The sequence below is a fragment of the Hyperolius riggenbachi genome, chromosome 2 (genome assembly GCF_040937935.1).
Source record: "Hyperolius riggenbachi isolate aHypRig1 chromosome 2, aHypRig1.pri, whole genome shotgun sequence".
In the NCBI taxonomy this organism is placed as follows: Eukaryota; Metazoa; Chordata; class Amphibia; order Anura; family Hyperoliidae; genus Hyperolius; species Hyperolius riggenbachi.
This window is the reverse complement of record NC_090647.1, coordinates 70,944,773-70,963,860: the sequence shown is the minus strand read 5'-3', so window position 1 is coordinate 70,963,860 and position 19,088 is coordinate 70,944,773. Positions and strand designations below refer to the sequence as shown.

The 19,088-nt window shown below is 43.7% G+C and overlaps 1 protein-coding gene across 1 annotated transcript in view; it reads left to right on the top strand.

Moving 5' to 3' along the window:
* Positions 1 to 19,088, top strand: part of CUL5 (cullin 5) — an 84,694-nt gene that overhangs the window by 5,643 nt on the left and 59,963 nt on the right. The gene's annotated exons all lie outside the window — the stretch shown is intronic.

Here is a 19,088-nt window from a genome sequence, read left to right as displayed (position 1 = left end):
GTTCCAATAAACCAAAGAATCGTTTCACATCCATTTTCACCAAACACCACGCTGTTTTCTGTACAATTTGATTGTAAATCTTGCGTTGAAAGATTGGATCTGATGAAGATATTGTACCGTTAAAGAGAATCTGTAACGACAAAACGTCCCCGGGGGTACTCACCTCGGATGGGGGAAGCCTCAGGATCCTAATGAGGCTTCCCACGCCGTCCTCCGTCCCTCGGGGATCTCGCTGTAGCCCTCCGTACAGCGGTGACGTCATATTTACCTTTGCAGGCTCCAGCGCAGGCGCTCTGTCGGCTCCGAAGGAGGCGGAAATACCCGATCGCCATCGGGTCCGCTCTACTGCGCAGGCGCAAGTCTCCGGCGCCTGCGCAGTAGAGCGGACCCGACTGAGATCGGGTATTTCCGCCTCCTTCGGAGCGAAAGCAGCCACAGCGCCCCCGCTGGAGCCAGCAAAGGTAAATATTGAATTGAACAGTCGGGCCTGTCGCCGGCTGTTCGGAGGGCTGCAGCGAGACCTCCGTGGGACAGAGGACGGCGTGGGAAGCCTCATTAGGATCCTGAGGCTTCCCCCACCCGAGGTGAGTACCCCCCAGGGGACGTTTTTGATGTTACAGAGTCTCTTTAATGGGCACCTTTAAAGGACAATTGTAGCGTGAGGTATATGGAGCCTGCCATGTTTATTTCCTTTTAAACAATACCAGTTGCCTGGTAGTCTTGCTGATCTATTTGCCTGCTGTAGTGTCTGAATCACACACCAGAAACCAGCATGCAGCTAATCTCGTCAGATCTGATAATGTCAAAAACACCTGATCTGCTGCATGCTTGTTCAGGGTCTATGATTAAGGGCTCTTTCACAGTGCGATGTTAGTCGCACGTTACAACAACATGTAACGCACAATAACTTACAGCAATGAAAAATCAATGGGCTGTTCACAGTGCAGACGTTGCGTTGGTGACTAACGATGCACGTTAAATGAAAGTGCTGCATGCTGTGCGTTATACACGTTTTTAGCTGCGTTAGACTGTTTGCACATGCTCAGTAATGTTTTCTCTTTTTTTTTTAATACATGCGCCGTTTTCGTTCTATCACTGTGCGACGAAAACAGCGCACCAAACGCAGGGCTAAATGACGTCCAATTTATCTTTCAATGCGTTGCGTTAGGAGGCACGTTATGCGACCTTAATGTCGCATCAAATGCAATGTCTTACTGTGTAAGAGACCTTAATGTATTAGAGGCAGATGATCAGCAGGACAGCCAGGCAACTGGTATTGCTGAAAAGGAAGTAAATATGGCAGCCTGCACATACCTCTCACTACATTTGTCCTTTAAGATGTGACTGTTGAAAGTGCACAGTATGATTTTCCCACCTGGCAAGTGCCCATTCTCAGGGATGATCTCATTCTGTTGTACGCACATCAACAGACTGTCGGCCTACTGATGGTTTGTGGGTGGCTGAACTTTGGTTCAGTCATCGAGCTGGAGTAACCCTCTGCCATAGCACCCCCTTTCCTGCAGAAGAGTAGTCAAATATACCATTTATTTTCACAAGTGTAACTGTAGAAAACTGAAAAGTACCAATCTTCAGCAACTCAAATAAAGCTTGCATTAGTGGAGACTTGGAGGAGAAGACAGCAGTGTGAAAAGTGTAAACATTAACGATAGTAGAGATTTGAAAGCAATAGAAAATACCTGCTGGATAAAAAATATAGGCAAAGTATGTTCAACACCAGGCTTTCTCAACCAGGGTTTCCTGGAACCCCAGGGTTCCTTCAGGACTCTGCAGGGGTTCCTTGGCATTTTATCCCATGGTGGGGGAAGTATAATAGAGCACACTGTAATAGGTGGTACTGTAACAAGAAGTACTAAATTGGGGGGTCAGGAGACAGTATAATGAGTGGCAGTGTAATAGGAGATAGTGAAATTAGCAGCCTAACCCATTTAAAGACCATGCCTCCTGAAAAATAAATGCAGGGGTTCCTCGAGACCAAAAAATTGTTTGCAGGGGTTCCATGAGATCCAAAAGTTATTTACAGGGTTTCTCCAAGGTAAAAAGGTTGAGAAATGCTGTTCTACAGTATATCAGGGCAGAGAAGTCTGCAAGGTATTTCCTGACCTAGGTGTTTTTTGTTTGTTTTTCCCCTTTTACTGTTCCGGGAAAAAATGTTTATAAAAACAAGTAGCTTGAACATTTTGAAACAAGTTTTTTATTTAGCTGTTTAGGTCTCAAGACTTAAAGGACAGCTGTAGTGAACGGTAAATGGAGGTTGTCATATTTATTTCCTTTTTAAACAATACCTGCTGATCTATTTGCCTGCAGCGGGGTCTGAATCGCACCAGAAACAAGCATGCAGCTAATCTTGTCAGATTTGACAATGTTGTCAGACACCTCATCTGCTGCGTGCTTGTTCAGGGTCCATGGCTAAAAGTATTAGAGGCAGAGGATCAGCAGGACACAGCTAGGCAACTGGTATTGTTTAAAAAGAAATAAATGTGACAGCCTCCATATCCCTCTCACTACAGTTGTCCTTTAAGTTACACTGTAAATTTAAACAGGATTCTGAACGGGATTTCCTGTATGGGCTTCCCCCGTCGCCATGGCGACGATTGGACTGACGTCATGACGTCGGGGAGTCCCAATCCACTACATAGTGCAGCCTGGCGGTGATTGGCCAGGCTACGCAAGGGGTCTGGGGGGGAGGGGGGGGTTGGCCTCTTTCGCGGCGGATCAGCGGCGATAGGAACAAACGCACAGCTAGCAAAGTGCGCTAGCTGCGTGTTTGAAAAAAATAAATTATGCAAATCGGCCCACCAGGGCCTGAGCAATCCAGCGCAGCGTTACTGGACGAGCTGAGCTCGTCGGTAACGCCCGGCTGGTTAATCTATTTAGGAGTTGGCTTTGAAGCGAACACTCAACCCCAGCTTTTCACAACCTTTTTACCCTGAAGGAACCCTGCAAATACTTTTTGGATCTCAAGGAACCCCTACATTTATTTTGCAGGTGGCATGGTCTTTGAAAGATGGTGTGGCTGTCAGAGATGGGACAAGGTCCTCCAGCACCCAAGGCTACGAACACACACGCACACACGCTTGCAGTCACAGCCATGTATCTTATTTCTCTCTGCTTCAAACACAATAGGGGAATGATAGCTGAGTGAGTTGTGCACCCCTCCTACACTGTGCCCTGAGGCTGGAGTCTCTCTTGCCTCGGCCCTGGTGACTGTTTGCTACTATCACCTATTACAGTGCCCTTCATTATAATGCCTTTTTATTCTAGTGCTTTTTATTAATGTGCTCATTATTATTATGAATTGAATGCTGCTTTTTACAGTGTACCATTATACTGTGCTCTATATCATACAGTACCCCACAATCCCCACGATAGGGAAAAATGCCAAGAAAGCCCTGCAGGGTACTCAAGGAACGCTGGGGTTTCCAGGTAAACCTGGTTGAGAATGCCTTGCTATACCTTATCAGCCATCCTGGTCTGTCATTGCCAATGTGAATGCCCGGCATGTTGTCTATATAATAAGATTCACTGGAGCCTCATATCACCTGGGTTCCATTGTGTAGCCCTTACAGAAAAATGCCTCTACCTTCTCTATATTTTATATAGAAAAAGCCATGGCAATTTTCTGCAAGTGAGCAGATCTATGTACAGGAAACCAGCTGATATGGGGTTCCAGTGAATCTTATTAAACAATGTGTTGGGATGTTCTAACTTTTAAGCAGTACTGTACCTCTGTGTTTTTTATGTACATCAGATATGCATTTTAACTAAACTTAGCATTTTGCTGTAGATTTGTTGAATATAAATTAAAACTAGTCCTTAATAAGAGTACTGGTAGAGGGTGCAGACAGGAACAAAGAACATGGATCAGGCCCTGGGCAATGTAACTGTGGGTACATGTAAGAGTGGTGTGCAGGCACTCTGCAGGAGAAAGGGGGGGGAGGGAGATTCTTCCTCTATTACACATTCTTCATGCATGATATGAACATGGATCGGGCCATAGGCAATGTAACTGTGGGTACATATGAGTGATGTACAGGTACTCTACAGGAGAAAGGGGAGATTCTTCCTCTATTACACATTCTTCATGCATGATATGAACATGGATCGGGCTCTAGGCAATGTAACTGTGGGTACATATAAGAGTGATGTACAGGTACTCTACAGGAGAAAGGGGAGATTCTTCCTCTATTACACATTCTTCATGCATGATATGAACCAGGTTTACGAGTGATAGACAACACCTCTGCAATCTCTGCGCACAACATTCTCGGAATATTTACAACAGCTCTGCGGCGAGTGCAAATTTACTACTGCTGCTGGAGAGATACGTAGAGGGCGCACTTCTCCTGCGCAGACTGGCTGCGTCTGGCTGAAGTTACGGCCCCGGTACCGAAGACTTAGGATGGCGGCGTGGCAGTGACCTGTGTGCATGGGGCTGGAGGAAGCCCCAAGTATGTATAAAACATTTAGTGTAAAACGTCTCTGGTGCCCTTTAAGAGCGCTTTGAAATAAAAGCAAACATTATTGTGGAATTTCGAGTTGATATAGAAGCAAAAAATAAAAGTATACACTCGTCACGTCATCACAACTGAGCCGATAGTTCTTCTCCCTTTGGGAATGCAGGATTATACAGTATGTTCTTTATACTTCAAGTGTAGAGACTGTGCAAAGGCACATTTCCATGAAATCCTTAAAAGTAACTGTCATCGGATAAGTTCCTTATTAAAGCCACACAAAAAAAAAGAAAGAAAAAAGGTTGGGGCGAGCCAACCGATAGAAATGATTGTAAGTTATAGTGAGTCTAGTTTACTTTTTTATTTTATACTATTTTACTATTACTGTTTTCGGATTGTGCAACAATTCAACTGGGTTTCAATTCATTCTTATGGGTAAATTTGTATTGAATTACAAGCATGTTTCTGGAACGTATTATGCTTGCAAACCAAGGTTCCACTGTGTTTGCCTATTGTAAATATTTCCTGTCCCTGATTTACATTCTTACATTTATCACTAGTGGTGACATGTTTATTTCTGCAAGGTGATCTGTACGGAATGTTCATTACTGAGAGTTCTATGCATACAGGGAGATGCTGTTGGTAAAAGATATTTCCCACAATGCAATGGGGTTCTCAGACAGTAAACTGTCGTGACATCACACAGTGTGGGGGTGGGGGGGGGGGGGGTTTACCACAATATCAGCCATACAGACCCTCCTGGTGATCTATTCGAGAAAAGGTAAAGCTTTCTCGTGGGAAAGGGGGTATCAGCTACTGATTGGAATGAAGTTCAATTCTTGGTTAAAGTTCCTCTTTAACAGTGGCTGCTATTGGAATAAGATGCCTAGTACCAACATGCTGTATGTGATGCAGAGGAAAATACCATATACAGGATATGTTTAAAGCTTGTGTTTGCCCTGAATACATCCTGCTACTGCGTACGGTTTATGTCTTACCCTTGAGGAAATGGGACATATGGATGTGCATTTAGTAAAACAGGTGCCTGTTCCATTTGGGATAACATGAGCGCCAGTTGACATGTAAATCCAGAGTCGCCCTAGCTGCCGTCACTATAGCATATGCTACAAGAGAATTATTCAGCTAGAAATAGACACTCCAATTCATGCGCTTCACAGTTGTTTTATGTTCTTTTGAAAACAGTTGAGCCAATAGCATTACATCAGGGAAGAGAGGACAGGATATTATTGCAGGAATCCAACATGTACACCAATAAGAGGAAATGAATGGCAAATTAATGCGAAAAATAAAGGACAAACTGATGGCAAACATATTATAACGCACACAAACGCACAAGGGCCCATATGCAATTCACTTTTTCTCCAAGTTGATATTTTTACACCTTGTCAATAAAATGAGTCTGGAGTGGAATTTAAAACAAAAAACAGATTGTTAGGTAAGGAGAGGGAAGACTGTGTCCTATAGACTATAGGACACAGAGTCTTCCCTCTCCTTACCTAACAATCTGTTTTTTGTTTTAAATTCCACTCCAGACTCATTTTATTGACAAGGTGTAAAAATATCAACTTGGAGAAAAAGTGAATTGCACCAACCTGGGGGCCGCGGCCCCCTTGGTGGTCCCTGGGCAGTTTTTCTGAGGGGCCGAGTGTATATACTACACTCACAATCGGGGGAAAAAAGTCAGGAGGGGGACTGCCGCCGCCACTAACCACGACCCCCAAATCCCCGCCTCCCTCCCCCGGGCCCCAGAGAAAAGTTTGGTCGGTGTAGGGGGCCCCGGGCTCAAAAAGGTTGGGGACCCCTGCTATAGAGCCTTTCCGGTCTCCTCCCAGTCAGGCTTCTCGGTTTAAATCTCCCGGCGCTGGAGACTTTCAGTCTTCCGAAGCACTTCGGCTTCCGAAAACAGGCGGCTCTGTACTGCGTGAGGTGCGTTGTTTTCTGAAGACTGCTGAAGCCAGCCCAGCCTGGAAGAGAGCAGTCTAAAACCAAAACGGGGGAGCGGGAGGAGATCGGGACGGCTCTATAGGACCCAGAACCTTCCCTCTCCTTCGGTAAGTATCTATTTTTTTTTGTTTTAATTTTCCCTTCAGACTCTCTGCCACCATGAAGCAAGAAAATGCACTGAATTATTTTACAGTTTGTTGTTGTTGTTGTTTTTTTCACCTTTTGGCATTTTTTTAAATAGCAAAGTGCTGAAAAGTTATTTTAAAGAGAACCTGAGGCGGTTCCTTGGGGTGCAGAGGGGACACAGAGGCATGTTCTCTGCATCATAACATGCCTCTGTGTAACCCCACCACCGCGCTATAACCCCGAAATTAGCGACAATATTTGTCGCTATCTCGGAGGGTAAATACAGGAGAGGGATTCCCTGTTAAAAACATCCACTAGAGGCATTCCTGCAAGGTTTCCAGAGCTGCTATTGAACAGCTATCTTTCCCTAGCTGCGCCCCCTGCCACTCCCCTGACTCCCTGCACAGTGGGAGAAAGAGATCTCTCTCCTCCCAGCGTCGTGACCCAGAGGTCATGAAAGTGGGCCACTGCGGCCCACAGGTACAGCGGTTTTGGCAGCTACCTGATCCGCTCAGCCCCCCGGATCAGGTAGCAGATTTTTTTTTTTAATTATTATTTTAAGAGCCCACCTCGGGCTCTCTTTGAACAGAGGTTTAATAAATATCTCCTAGGAGAAAAAGTGAATGGCATATGGGCCATAGTGTCCCAAAAAATAGAATGCAGTGAAGAAAAAAATGGGGGCAACACAGGCAAGTTCTCTTCTTTTTAGACAAAGTAGGGTAGGAGGCGCTTTACTTTGTCTACTTCACCCTCCCCGACCTGAGGATCCCACTGATCCAGGTGTTTCTTTTAAGGAACTGCGACCTTCACCAAATTACATCCCCCCCCCCCCCCCCCCCCCCCGAATGGGGACGGTTCTTCCCCACATACTGATTGGAGTGGTTGCGTCTTATGCAACCCAGCATTGTATTTTTTTTTCTTCTCTACACATCTACTTGGAAACCAACGATAATACACCAGATTGGGCTCCCGGTGTCCCTTCTCTTTTTTTTTTTATCTCCTCTACAAGCCCTCATCAAGTTCTTTTTTTATTATTATTAATAATTTATAAAGTGCCAACATATTCTGCAGTGCTATACAACGTAGAAAACAAACATGGGGTACAGACAATGGTGTACACCAATATACAAACTAAAGAATTGGTAATTACAGTGACAAAAGTAACACGATGAATAAAATGTATATTAAAAATAAAAAAAAGCTTTGAATCAGGATGATACCACTTATTGTCTAACTTAGATGAAAGCAGTAAGCTTTCGGCTATGAAACCTTCATCAGACTTGATTCAAATATACTGACCTAATTTAGAGTACACAGCATATAAACAATGGACAAGGAGATTGGTACATTGTTCTGCAAACATACTGTATGTGTTAACAAATATCAAGACACAACAGGGCAATGGAGCCCTGCCCTTGTGAGCTTACAATCTAAAGGAAGGAGGGGGGGGGGGAGCTGGGGTAGTATACAATAGTCATACCTAAAGTCAGTGTGGTTTTAGTTTATCTAATAAGGAGTACAACCTGGCCAGATGTCAAAGGGGAATGACCTAAGGTAGAGTGTATGCTTGTCACGAACCTGAAGTGAGTTTTTAGGGTGTGTTTAAAGATCTCAAAGGTTGGAGAGTGACTGATGTGTTGTGGAAGGGGATTTCAGAGGAGGGGTGAAGCACGACAGAAATCTTGTATACGTGAATGCGAGGAGGTGATTCTAGAGGAGGACAAAAGAAGGTCATGTAGGATTGGTACTGCATCTGCATGTGTATCTCGTTGTTACATTTCACTTTACTTCATAGACTTGTGACTACCCTTTTTACTTCTAAAAGGGCAAGCAAGGATATACCATATGTGTTTTGTTAGCATATTTTAGGGCTGATCAGAGATTCAAATTTATGCACATTTTTATTCAAATTTATGCACATTTTTATTCAAATATATGCAGTTTGAAAATTGTCCAATCAATTTAAACCTGGGTTTAAAGAGAAACTCCGACCAAGAATTGAACTTTATCCCAATCAGTAGCTGATACCCACTTTTACATGAGAAATCTATTCCTTTTCACATACAGACCATCAGGGGGCGCTGTATGACTGATATTGTGGTGAAACCACTTCCACAAGAAACTCTGAGGACCGTGGTACTCCTGGCAGTTTTTCTGTCTGTGAACTTTGTGGCATTGTGGGAAATGGCTGCTTACAGCTGCCAAAAAAGCATGCAGCAGCTACATCACCTACCCACAGTAAAAATGTCCCCATGTAATAAATGTCGAAATGTAAATCAGGGATTGAAAAGATTTTACAATGGGCAAACACGGACTAAATCCTTTATACATAATTATTGTAAAAATGAAGCCCTTTATTACATTATTTTCACTGGAGTTCCTCTTTAAATTGATTGGTTCATTTTTTTTAAACTGCATGTATTTGCAAATCAATTTGCATAATTTTGGAAGCATTTGCATCTCATTGGTCATCCCTTGTAATTCATTTTTTTTTAAATAGCCTTGTGTTATATTTAGCATAGGCATCAGCGTTCCTTGGTACAACCTAGTACCATCATAGTATGCTATAACTTATAAAGAGCTGAATAAGGCACCAGTGTAGATAAGCTTGTATTAAGCAAGAGAAGCTGCTGTATGCTTGCATTGAGTGATGAGTACACACAGACTGTGCTGAAAAGGCTTGCGGTGCACATGTGAAATAATACCACCCTGCAGCATGTGGCCTGGCCTGTTTATTTATAGCAAAGCACATAGCTGTGCAGCAGGGCTATTTAGGAACCAGGCCGATGTCTATTCTGGAATCTCGTATTCGTGAAGGTATTGGATCCATACTAGATGGTGGTTTTTGTTTTGTTTTTCCTGCTGAGACGCTTCTTTTTGTATTGCACAGCAATGCTTTTTAGTAGAAGTATGAAAATCTTCCTGGATTATCTGCCAATAATTTGCACTGCCATCTGTGGAGTATTTCATAGGAGATGTTGTCTGAATCCAGCCTGCACATTTTTGTTGTTATGATTTATAGTAGATTAATGCTAAGCATACTCTATGAGATGTATGCATAACTAGCTGCAATTGATGTAGCCCTGATTAAAAATATTGATAATGTTACCACTTTGCACAGCCTAATATCAATCGCTTATCAGCAGAAATCTGATTAAGGGCTGGTTCACACGGGCGTCTGCTGAGCTTTTGCTTGGCGTCGCGTTCAAACTCCAGCGTTTAAATGCCAGCGTTTAAAAGCTAGCTTTTGAAGGCTTTTGGGAAGCGTTCAAGGCTAGCAGTTCTGGTCTCTGCTATAGTTTCCTGGCGTTTACCGCCTCTGAAAGCAACATGTTGGTTTCGAGACTAGACGCAACGCCGGGATCTACCGCCAGGCTTTCATGAAAGCCTGCAAAAGCCAGCTCTAAACGCTCCCATTCACTTGCATGGGATGGCAGTAGATCCCAATAAACGCTGCGTCTGAAACGCTGCGTTAAACGCCACAAAAACGCCCGTCTGAACCAGCCCTAAAGGGAACCTGAGGTGAGACGGATATGGAGGCTGCCATATTTTTTTCCCTTTAACCTCCCTGGCGGTACAATAAATCCGCCAGGGGGCAGTGCAGCACTTTATTTCAAAAAATTTTTTTTTAAAGCATGTAGCTAGCCTAGCGCTAGCTACATGCTTCCCCGCTCCCTTCGCTATCCCTCCCACCCCTCCGATCGCCGCCGGCGCTTTTACCCTGCAGGGAATCCCCGTTCTTAACGGGATTCCCTGTATGGGCTTCCCCGTCGCCATGGCGACGATCGCGATGACGTCATCGACGTTGTGACGTCAGCGGGTGTTCCGATCCACCCCTTAGCGCTGCCTGGCACTTACTGGCCAGGCAGCGAAAGGGGTCGGGGGGGGGGGGCGGCGCGGTTGATCGGCAGCAATCGGTATGCACACGCAGCTAGCTAAGTGCTAGATGCGTGTAGCAAAAAAGAAAAATTATGTAAATCGGCCCAGCAGGGCCTGAGCGGCACCCTCCGGCGGCTTACCCCGTGTCACACACGGGGTTACCGCCAAGGAGGTTAAACAATACTAATTGCCTGGCTGTCCTCCTGATCCTGTCTCTAATACTTTTAGCCATAGACCCTGAACAAGCATGCAGCGGATCAAGTACCCTGACGTCTCAGGTTTTACTTCATTAGCTGCATGCTTGTTCCAGGGTTTTGACTCAGATGCTACAGATGCCAGAAGATTAAAGCTGGCCACTAACGGTCCAATTTCTAGCGAAAAATCGTTCGAGCGACCAGAAATTCTGATCGGATTGGTTGTAAATAATCTCCATTGGTAGACACAATCGATTATGAACAAGTGAAAAAAATGTCGCCCGAATGAATTTTCGTCGAACGAAAATTTGGATTTTCTTGGTGGTCGTGATAGATAGGAAGCAATGATTGGTTAGTTGATGGTGTAGTGAACGATTTTTCGTCCGATCAGAATTTCTGATCGCTTGAACGATTTTTCGCTAGAAATTGGACCGTTAGTGGCCACCTTAAGAGACCTGCCAGGCAACTGGCATTATTTAATAGGCAATAAATATGACAGCCTCCATATCCCTCTGACCTCAGGTTCTCTTTAAGGACTGGTTCACACAAAAAATCACTAAGCGTAATCGTAAACGCTTAGCACCTATAGTATTGATTGGCAATTCCACGATTGTTGCTTCTCTGGAACTCGGCTGCTGATAGACAATAGCCTGGTACACACCATACAATTTTTCCTATCAGATCCATGGGAAATTTTGTACCGTTCATTGATTTCCAAAGTGTTCTGATCGGGAAAGGGATCAATTTAGTCCAGTACTGTTCTCAAGATCGATCCCTTTCTTGATCAGAAGCAGGTCGGATGTGTTGGAAATGAAAAACAAGAAATCTCCAATTGTTGTGTACCAGGCATTAAGCCCCATTTACACCAGACAATTTTTTTATTCAATTCGATTCAATCCGACATGTCCGATCGGGATTTGATTCAATTTGCCATTGTTTTGCAAAGACAAATTGAATCGAATTGAATCCCGATCGGACATGTCAGATTGAATCGAATAATGAACCGAATCGGACAAAAAAATTGTATGGTGTAGATGGGGTTTTTGATTTGTAGCTTATAAACACAAAACCAGCGTTCCAGGAAAATCCTGTTTAAGATTAGTGCTATAAATTGAACTATTAATCTCCACAGTTTCATTTTTCTCTATTCTTTCTTTAGAAGGAACCCGAGGTGTGAGAAGCTGCCATATTTATTTCCTTTTGGATAATACCAGTTGCCTGGCAGTCCTGCTGCTGTTTGTGAGCAGTAGGGTCTAAATCACACACTTGAAACAGCATGTGGCTAATCTTGTCACATTTGTCATAGACATTTAATCTGCTGCATGCTTGTTTCAGGGTCTATGGCTTTAAGTATTATGCTATAATTGTAATATGCTATCATTCTTTCCTTTTTAAATAATGCCAATTGCCTGGCTATCATACTGATCAATCTAGCATCAGTAGTGTCTGAATCACCTATCTGAAACAAGCACGTAGCTAATCTTTTCAGACTTCAGTCAAAAATACTTGATCAGCATGCTTGTTTAGGGTCTATAGCTAAAAGTATTAGGGCTCGTTTCCACTTGTGCGAATCTGCATGCGTTTCCTGCAGAGCCATCAGAATTCGCATACCGCTATGCGATTCGCATACAATGTATTTAATAGGGAATAATAATAATATTTAATAGGGAATTTGCATGCGGTTTTGGTATGCGAATTTTCATGCAAATTCGCATGGAATCAATGTAAAAGCACACAGGCACTGCCATGGTTAAATTCGCATACAGCGTCATCCATGCGAATTCGCATGAAAATTTGCATAGACTCGCATGCGAAATTCGCATCCGCATGCAAATTTTTACCGCGGCGACTCGCATTGCACAAGTGGAAACGCAGCCTCAGAGGCAGTCTCTCTCTCTCTCCCTCCCTCCCTCCCTCACTCTCCCTCTTCCTCCCTCTTATGTACAGTAGCAGTGTTTATATTAAAACTATAGAGGATGAAATTGGAGAATTTCTTTTTTTCTTTTACTTTTTTTTCCTTGTTGTTCCCTTTAAAATGCATAGAAAATAATTACTGAAAACAAATATCAACCCCAAAAAGCCTAATTGGAGGTAAAAAAACCAAACTAGATATAGATAATATTATTGTGATTAGTAGTGATTAAGCTATTGGCAAATGAAAGGGATGAGCACTGAAAGGGGAAAATCGCTCTTGTCCATTCGGGTAAAAACCGCTCTGGGGTGAAGTGGTTAAAATAAGAATCTTTGTTGTGGTAGCTGATAAAAGTGAGACCATTGACTCCACCCTGCTCATTCTTCAAAGATTTCTGCCAGAGTTGTGCAGGAAATCCCAACAACGTCACGGCCTGCCAGGATTTCCCATAGTATCACAGCATGGAATCATTCTGTCACTCTTTACTGACTGAATTCCTCCATTAACCAGCCGGGCGGTATGGACGAGCTCAGCTCGTCCATCACCGCCGGAGGCTGCCGCTCAGGCCCTGCTGGGCCGATTTTCATCAAATAAAGAGCAGCACACGCAGCCGGCACTTTGCCAGCCGCGTGTGCTGCCTGATCGCCGCCGCTCAGCGGCGATCCGCCGCGAGCAGCGGCGAAAGAGGGTCCCCCCAGCCGCCTGAGCCCAGCGTAGCCGGAACAAAAAGTTCCGGCCAGCGCTAAGGGCTGGATCGGAGGCGGCTGACGTCCATGACGTCACTCCGTTCGTCGCTATGGCGACGATGTAAGCAAAACAAGGAAGGCCGCTCATTGCGGCCTTCCTTGTTTATTCTGGGCGCCGGAGGCGATCGGAAGAACGCCTCCGGAGCGCCCTCTAGTGGGCTTTCATGCAGCCAACTTTCAGTTGGCTGCATGAAATAGTTTTTTTTTTTTATTTAAAAAAAACCCTCCCGCAGCCGCCCTGGCGATCTTAATAGAACGCCAGGGTGGTTAATGGACCCTTGTATATCATCTCATTCATCTAACCAGTAAGCAACCCTTATTTAAAGAGCACCCCCAACATTTACAAAAAATACAATGACGCGGTTCTCTTGTTATAAGTAAAAAGAATCCGCACCCGAAATGCACTGTCTCACCTGCTCGCCCTACAACAAGGAAACCATGGCGATTTTGCCTGAAGTCTTTCTGAAGCAGCTGGCAGCTTCATGACCACGCCCACCTCTGTTGCTGCGGCCCGCTCCCAGCTCGGCGGCCACCTATACAGAGGTGTCCACTAATGATATACAATTTGTGGAACATCTGTTTATTTCCGATCATTGGTATGATTGCAAACGATCGTCCGGCACCACTAGCAGATGAAAATCTTACCAATCTGTTCAGATTGATGGGATTGATCTGAAAATTAGATTGATTTAATGAATCTGATCGGATTTGTTAGATTTTCATCCACAATCATTTCCTCTAACACTAACAAACTATTGGCTAATGTTATAGTTAGTGGCCACCTTTAGTTTGCTGCCATTGGCCGTCATCCCTTCTCTCATCCCCACAGATGCACCAGTCTGTCGGCAAAGGGGTTGGGTAGGGGCCTATAGGTGGGCCACTGCTGGATTTTGATCCAACTTTGGTACCTTGCTAGGATTCAGCTCATTGTATGTTGTTGTTGCTGCTGCGGTGGGTTAGTTTGGAGCTTTACCACCATTAATGTATAATACTGACATAGGTATGAACACTATATTCCACTGCCATATTTTCAGTGAGATTCATTGACTGGAAAAGTGGACACACACTAACACACACTCGCAACTGTAACCAAGAATTGAACTTCATCCCAATCAGTAGGTGATATCCCCTTTCCCACGAGAAATATTTTCCTTTTCACAAATGGATCACCAGAGGACTCTGGCCTCCATTCATCATTGTCTTTGCGATAACTTTTTCCAGTTTGATAAATTACCGAATTCAAAGTTTAACGATTCTAGTTGTATTCATCAAGGTTTCTCTGCATTCGGTGTGACTTCGATAAAATATCGATAACAATGCGGTAAGGTGTCTACTTCCATTTTACAGTGGTAATTTAACGCAAGGCCATAAGATTCCCATGGAATTGTGGGTAAAAAGGCAGTCCTTTGAACACCACGCAGCAACATTCCAAATAGGGCTTAACACCTGGACCAGGATTCTGGAAGTGGCTTTGGACAATCCCACAGTTTCTCCAGCTGCGGCCTGATAGGAGCCTTTTCTAAAAAAAAATGTAGTTCAGCTAGCAATTTGGTTAACCCTGGCACTGCCTGTGTTCTCCTACAAGATGATTCAAGAGAAATGCCGATGTCCTGGTATAGCAAATAAATCCATTCTCTTGCAAATTGATATGGTTCTAGACCTTATTCTTGCCCTTCTGCACCTTTTGAATTACTCTCAGCTGATACATAACCACTTCAAATGGCTCCATCTTCTCTGTCAGCAATGATCTGACTTGAATAACAGAGCAGTGAAGGAGTTAACTAATCCTAAATTTAACTCTAAATCACACCCACTTTCATTTTCATTACCGAATGATTACCGAATGCTCGCTAACAGCTGTAGATAACTTTGATGAAACCTGAAATCAACTTATCGATTATGGTATTTTACTGAGCTGTCGGTAATTGATTCGATAAGTCTTGATGAATTGAGGCCTCTGTATGATGTGATGTGTGATGTCAGGACCATGGTCCTGATACTTTCCTTTCTGTGAACCTCATTGCATTGTGGGCAGCTGTTTCCAAAAGCCAAAAAAGCAAGCAGCATCTCCTTCCACTGACATCACCTACCAGCAGTAAAAATGTCGCCATGTGATAAATGTCAGACTGTAAATCAGGGAGAGGAAAGATTTTACAATGAGCAAACACTGACTAAATCATTTATACATAATTATTGGAAAAATTAAGCACTTTTTTCTTATAACGTTATTTTCCCTGGAGTTCCTCTTTAAAGCATGTCTGAAGTGAGAGGGATAAGGAAGCTGACATATTTATTTCCTTGTAAACATTATCAGCCACAAACAGGGCATAGATTTATATTTACCACAGTCTGGAAACAGTTGAAATAACTTTTGCACTCTGCAATTGAAAAAGTATCAAAAAGTAGGTGAAAAATTAATATCTAAACTCTTCGGAGTAATTTCTTGTGTTCTGGTGGCTTAAACGGCATTTTATTGATGAGATGTGAAAATCTCACCTAGGAGAAAACAGGAGAAAAAGGGAATTGGATTAAGCCCTCTGTCCCTAAGGCCCTGTTCAGACTGTCAGCATTTGTAGAATGCGTATAAATTCAAAAACGCAAGATGAAAAACTCATGCGTTTTTCTTGTGTTCAAATGCGTTTTCTATTGCGTTTTGCACACACACACGTGACCCGGGGGGAAAAAAAAGAATTATGGGAACCGCAGAGGGAAACGTACGCTAAAACGCAATAGTACGTGTTTTTGATACGCGTCCATAGACTTTAATTGCGTCCATTTCTGTGCGTGACGCACAGAACTGCGTGCAGCATTGCGGATGAGAAACGTATGCGTCTCATACACATACATGTGAACGAGGCCATTAGAAAACATTAGTAGCCGTTTCTATGCGTAAAATCTTTCTGTATGCGTTCTGTAAAAACGGCTAGGAACACACATAGTCTGAACAGGGCCTAATACTCTTTGCCATAGATGCTGAACAAGCATGCAGATCAGGTGCTCAGACTGAAGTCAGACTGGATTAGCTGCATGCTTGTTTCTGGTGTGATTCAGACACTTACTGCAGCCAAGTAGACCAGCATGGCTGCCAGGCAACTGGTATTGTTTAAAAGGAAATAAATATGGCAGCCTCCATTTCTCTGTCAGTTCAGGTGTACTTTAAGAACCAATTCTTTTCCAAAATGTCCATCACCTCACGTTGTGCACATTTAATCTGAGAACGTAAAGACAGGGATTGTTTAGCGGATGACGGACGTTTAGCTGAGATGTTGAAAATCATTGCATAGCATGTCTGATGGCGGATGACTCGGCTCAGCAAGCACATTAGAATGCAAAAAAACTGGCAAACCACTGTATAAACACTATGTGAATCCTACGACCAGCCCCTCACACAGTGGGCTTGATTCGCAAAGCCTGATAACTCATATCAGTTTGCGCGCAATCGTGAAAACGAGCGCAAATTCGCAATTGCGCATGAAAACCGTTTCGCGCGTTATAGTGCACACAAAACGCTAGCGCGACCCTGATATGAGTTATGACTATGTGAATCAAGCCCCATGTGCGTGGTTAGTGGCAGGGGCTCACAAGCAGTTAGAAATTACCTCTAGGCTGCTGTTTGTGTGAAATAACTTCAATACTAACAAAGCCTCCTTAGTTGGCAGTGACCTCAGCCATGTGATTCCTAGTTGCTGATTGGCCCTCGGTAGATTTTAGGTGTTTTGGCCTGTTATGAAGAGACTCCTTCAGCTAAGCTAAGCATTCCAGTGGGATTGAGGTCAGGAGTATGACTCGGCTGCTCTGTTACATGGATATTCTTTCTGCCTCAGCTGCTCTGTTGGTGATTTACCGCTGTGTTTTTGTGTTATAACTTAATTCTCTACCTTCCTTTTTGAGTTACGTTGTGCTGTAGAAATTACCGATACACTTTAGAATTAGTTTGTATCTTAGTGATGTCTGTGCAGTTATGGTCAATATACTTTCTTCTCTTGTCTTTGCTGTTTGGAGAAGGTGTTGGCCTTGGGGTTGTTGCTGTGAAACTGCTTTTCCTCTGCTTGGGAACAGATTGGAATTTGCTCAGAACTGCTTAAGATATATTATTTTATAAAGCTAAGAACCCCCCGCAAGACTGATACTGCTGACCATCGCTTGATACTGCTGATGATCGAAGTTTTCACAATCTTTACTCTAATGCTGGGAATACACGGTACGTTTCTGAGCCATTAAGATCGCTCGATTGATAATTTCCGGCATGTCCGATCACCCACACGATTGATTCCGCGCATGATAGGGGGACAATGGAAAAAGGTAAGGAAAACGAGCAGACGATAAGAGAATCGCCCGTGGTATCGAGCGGGGAATCGATCGGGTGGCAGAATCGAGCAGTGAAAACGTACAGTGTATTCCCAGCATAAATATCTTTACCGATAGGATGCGGACAACAGCAGTAGACCATAAGAAGATTACCAACCATAGGATCGTTAAATGAAATGAAGAAGAATGCAGGGGGAAAGCTTATAGACTTTAGCAGAAAGAGTGTTTAAAAATCCATTCATTCGGGGGATGTTAAACGATTTGATCGGTTATGATGGTCTTTCAAAATGCTTCATACATCTGCCACCAGTAACCCTTGTTTAGTGCTTTCATTTAAAGGGAGTCTGAAGCCAAATATAAAAAAAACAAACAAATGGCTACTCTCCTAAGGAGAGGGAAGGCTCTGGGTCCTATCGAACCTTCCCATCCCTCTCCTCATCCCGTCGTTCCTGCGCTGTCTTCCCCGTTAGCATGGGTTGGAGACTGCTCTCTTCCGCTGCGGGTAAGCTTCGGGAGTCTTTGGGAGCACTAGGGCTTCATACTGCGCATGTGTGAGCGCCCTCTCTCATGTGCAGTACAGAGCCATCCGTCTTTGAAAGCACTCGAGCTCCTGAAGACTGCCGAAGCCTCCCATGGCAGGAGATTTCAACGGAGGAGCATGTGGAGGAACAAGGGGATGAGGAGAGGAGCGGGAAGGCTCTATAGGACCCAGAGCCTTCCCTCTCCTTAGGTACCATACGCTTCACATCAATTTCCTATAGATTTTAGCAGGGAATCCATGGAAAATTGATTTAACTGCAGAGTTGCACTGTTCAATGCAGTGAAAAGGTATAGGCCGATGCTCTTGCCCCACCCCCGAATGCTTTGAATTTTCCATCCTGTTCGATCGATCCTTTCATTCAATTTTTGTTTAAAGGCCAACTGTCAAAGTTAACTAAAATTCTAAAGGGCTTATATATTCCAGTAATTACTAGCAAATAACAACACGAAGGATTTTTTTCATCTTTTTCATTTTTTTTTGTGAAGAAAAAAATTATATTTACAGAAAACAGTTTTTGCTGTGGGCATTACTATGGAGCACTGTGTCCAGCACATCCAGTATACAGAGACAGTCCTCACAGGCTGTAATCTTGTGACTGGAATCCCTTCAGAATGATAGAAAACATCAATATAGTGTGTACATAACTCATCAGCTGTTCCTGTGTCTCTCTCTGCCTCACACGGTGTAAAGTAAACAGAATATACAGCCAGGAAAATCTCATTCTGAATGGGGGGTGTAAGCATGCAAAAACAGGAATAAAGTACAGGTCCTTCGCTTCAGATCCATTCTCTTTAGCTGAAAAATCTCTTAGCTGTTCTTATACAATCTATAAAAAAAGCAGTGTGTGTGGGCAGTGCAGAACAAACAGTAAATCATTCCTCTGTGAATAGTGACAGACAAGAGGCACCTATCTACATGGTACAGCCTCAAGCTGATAAAGCATTA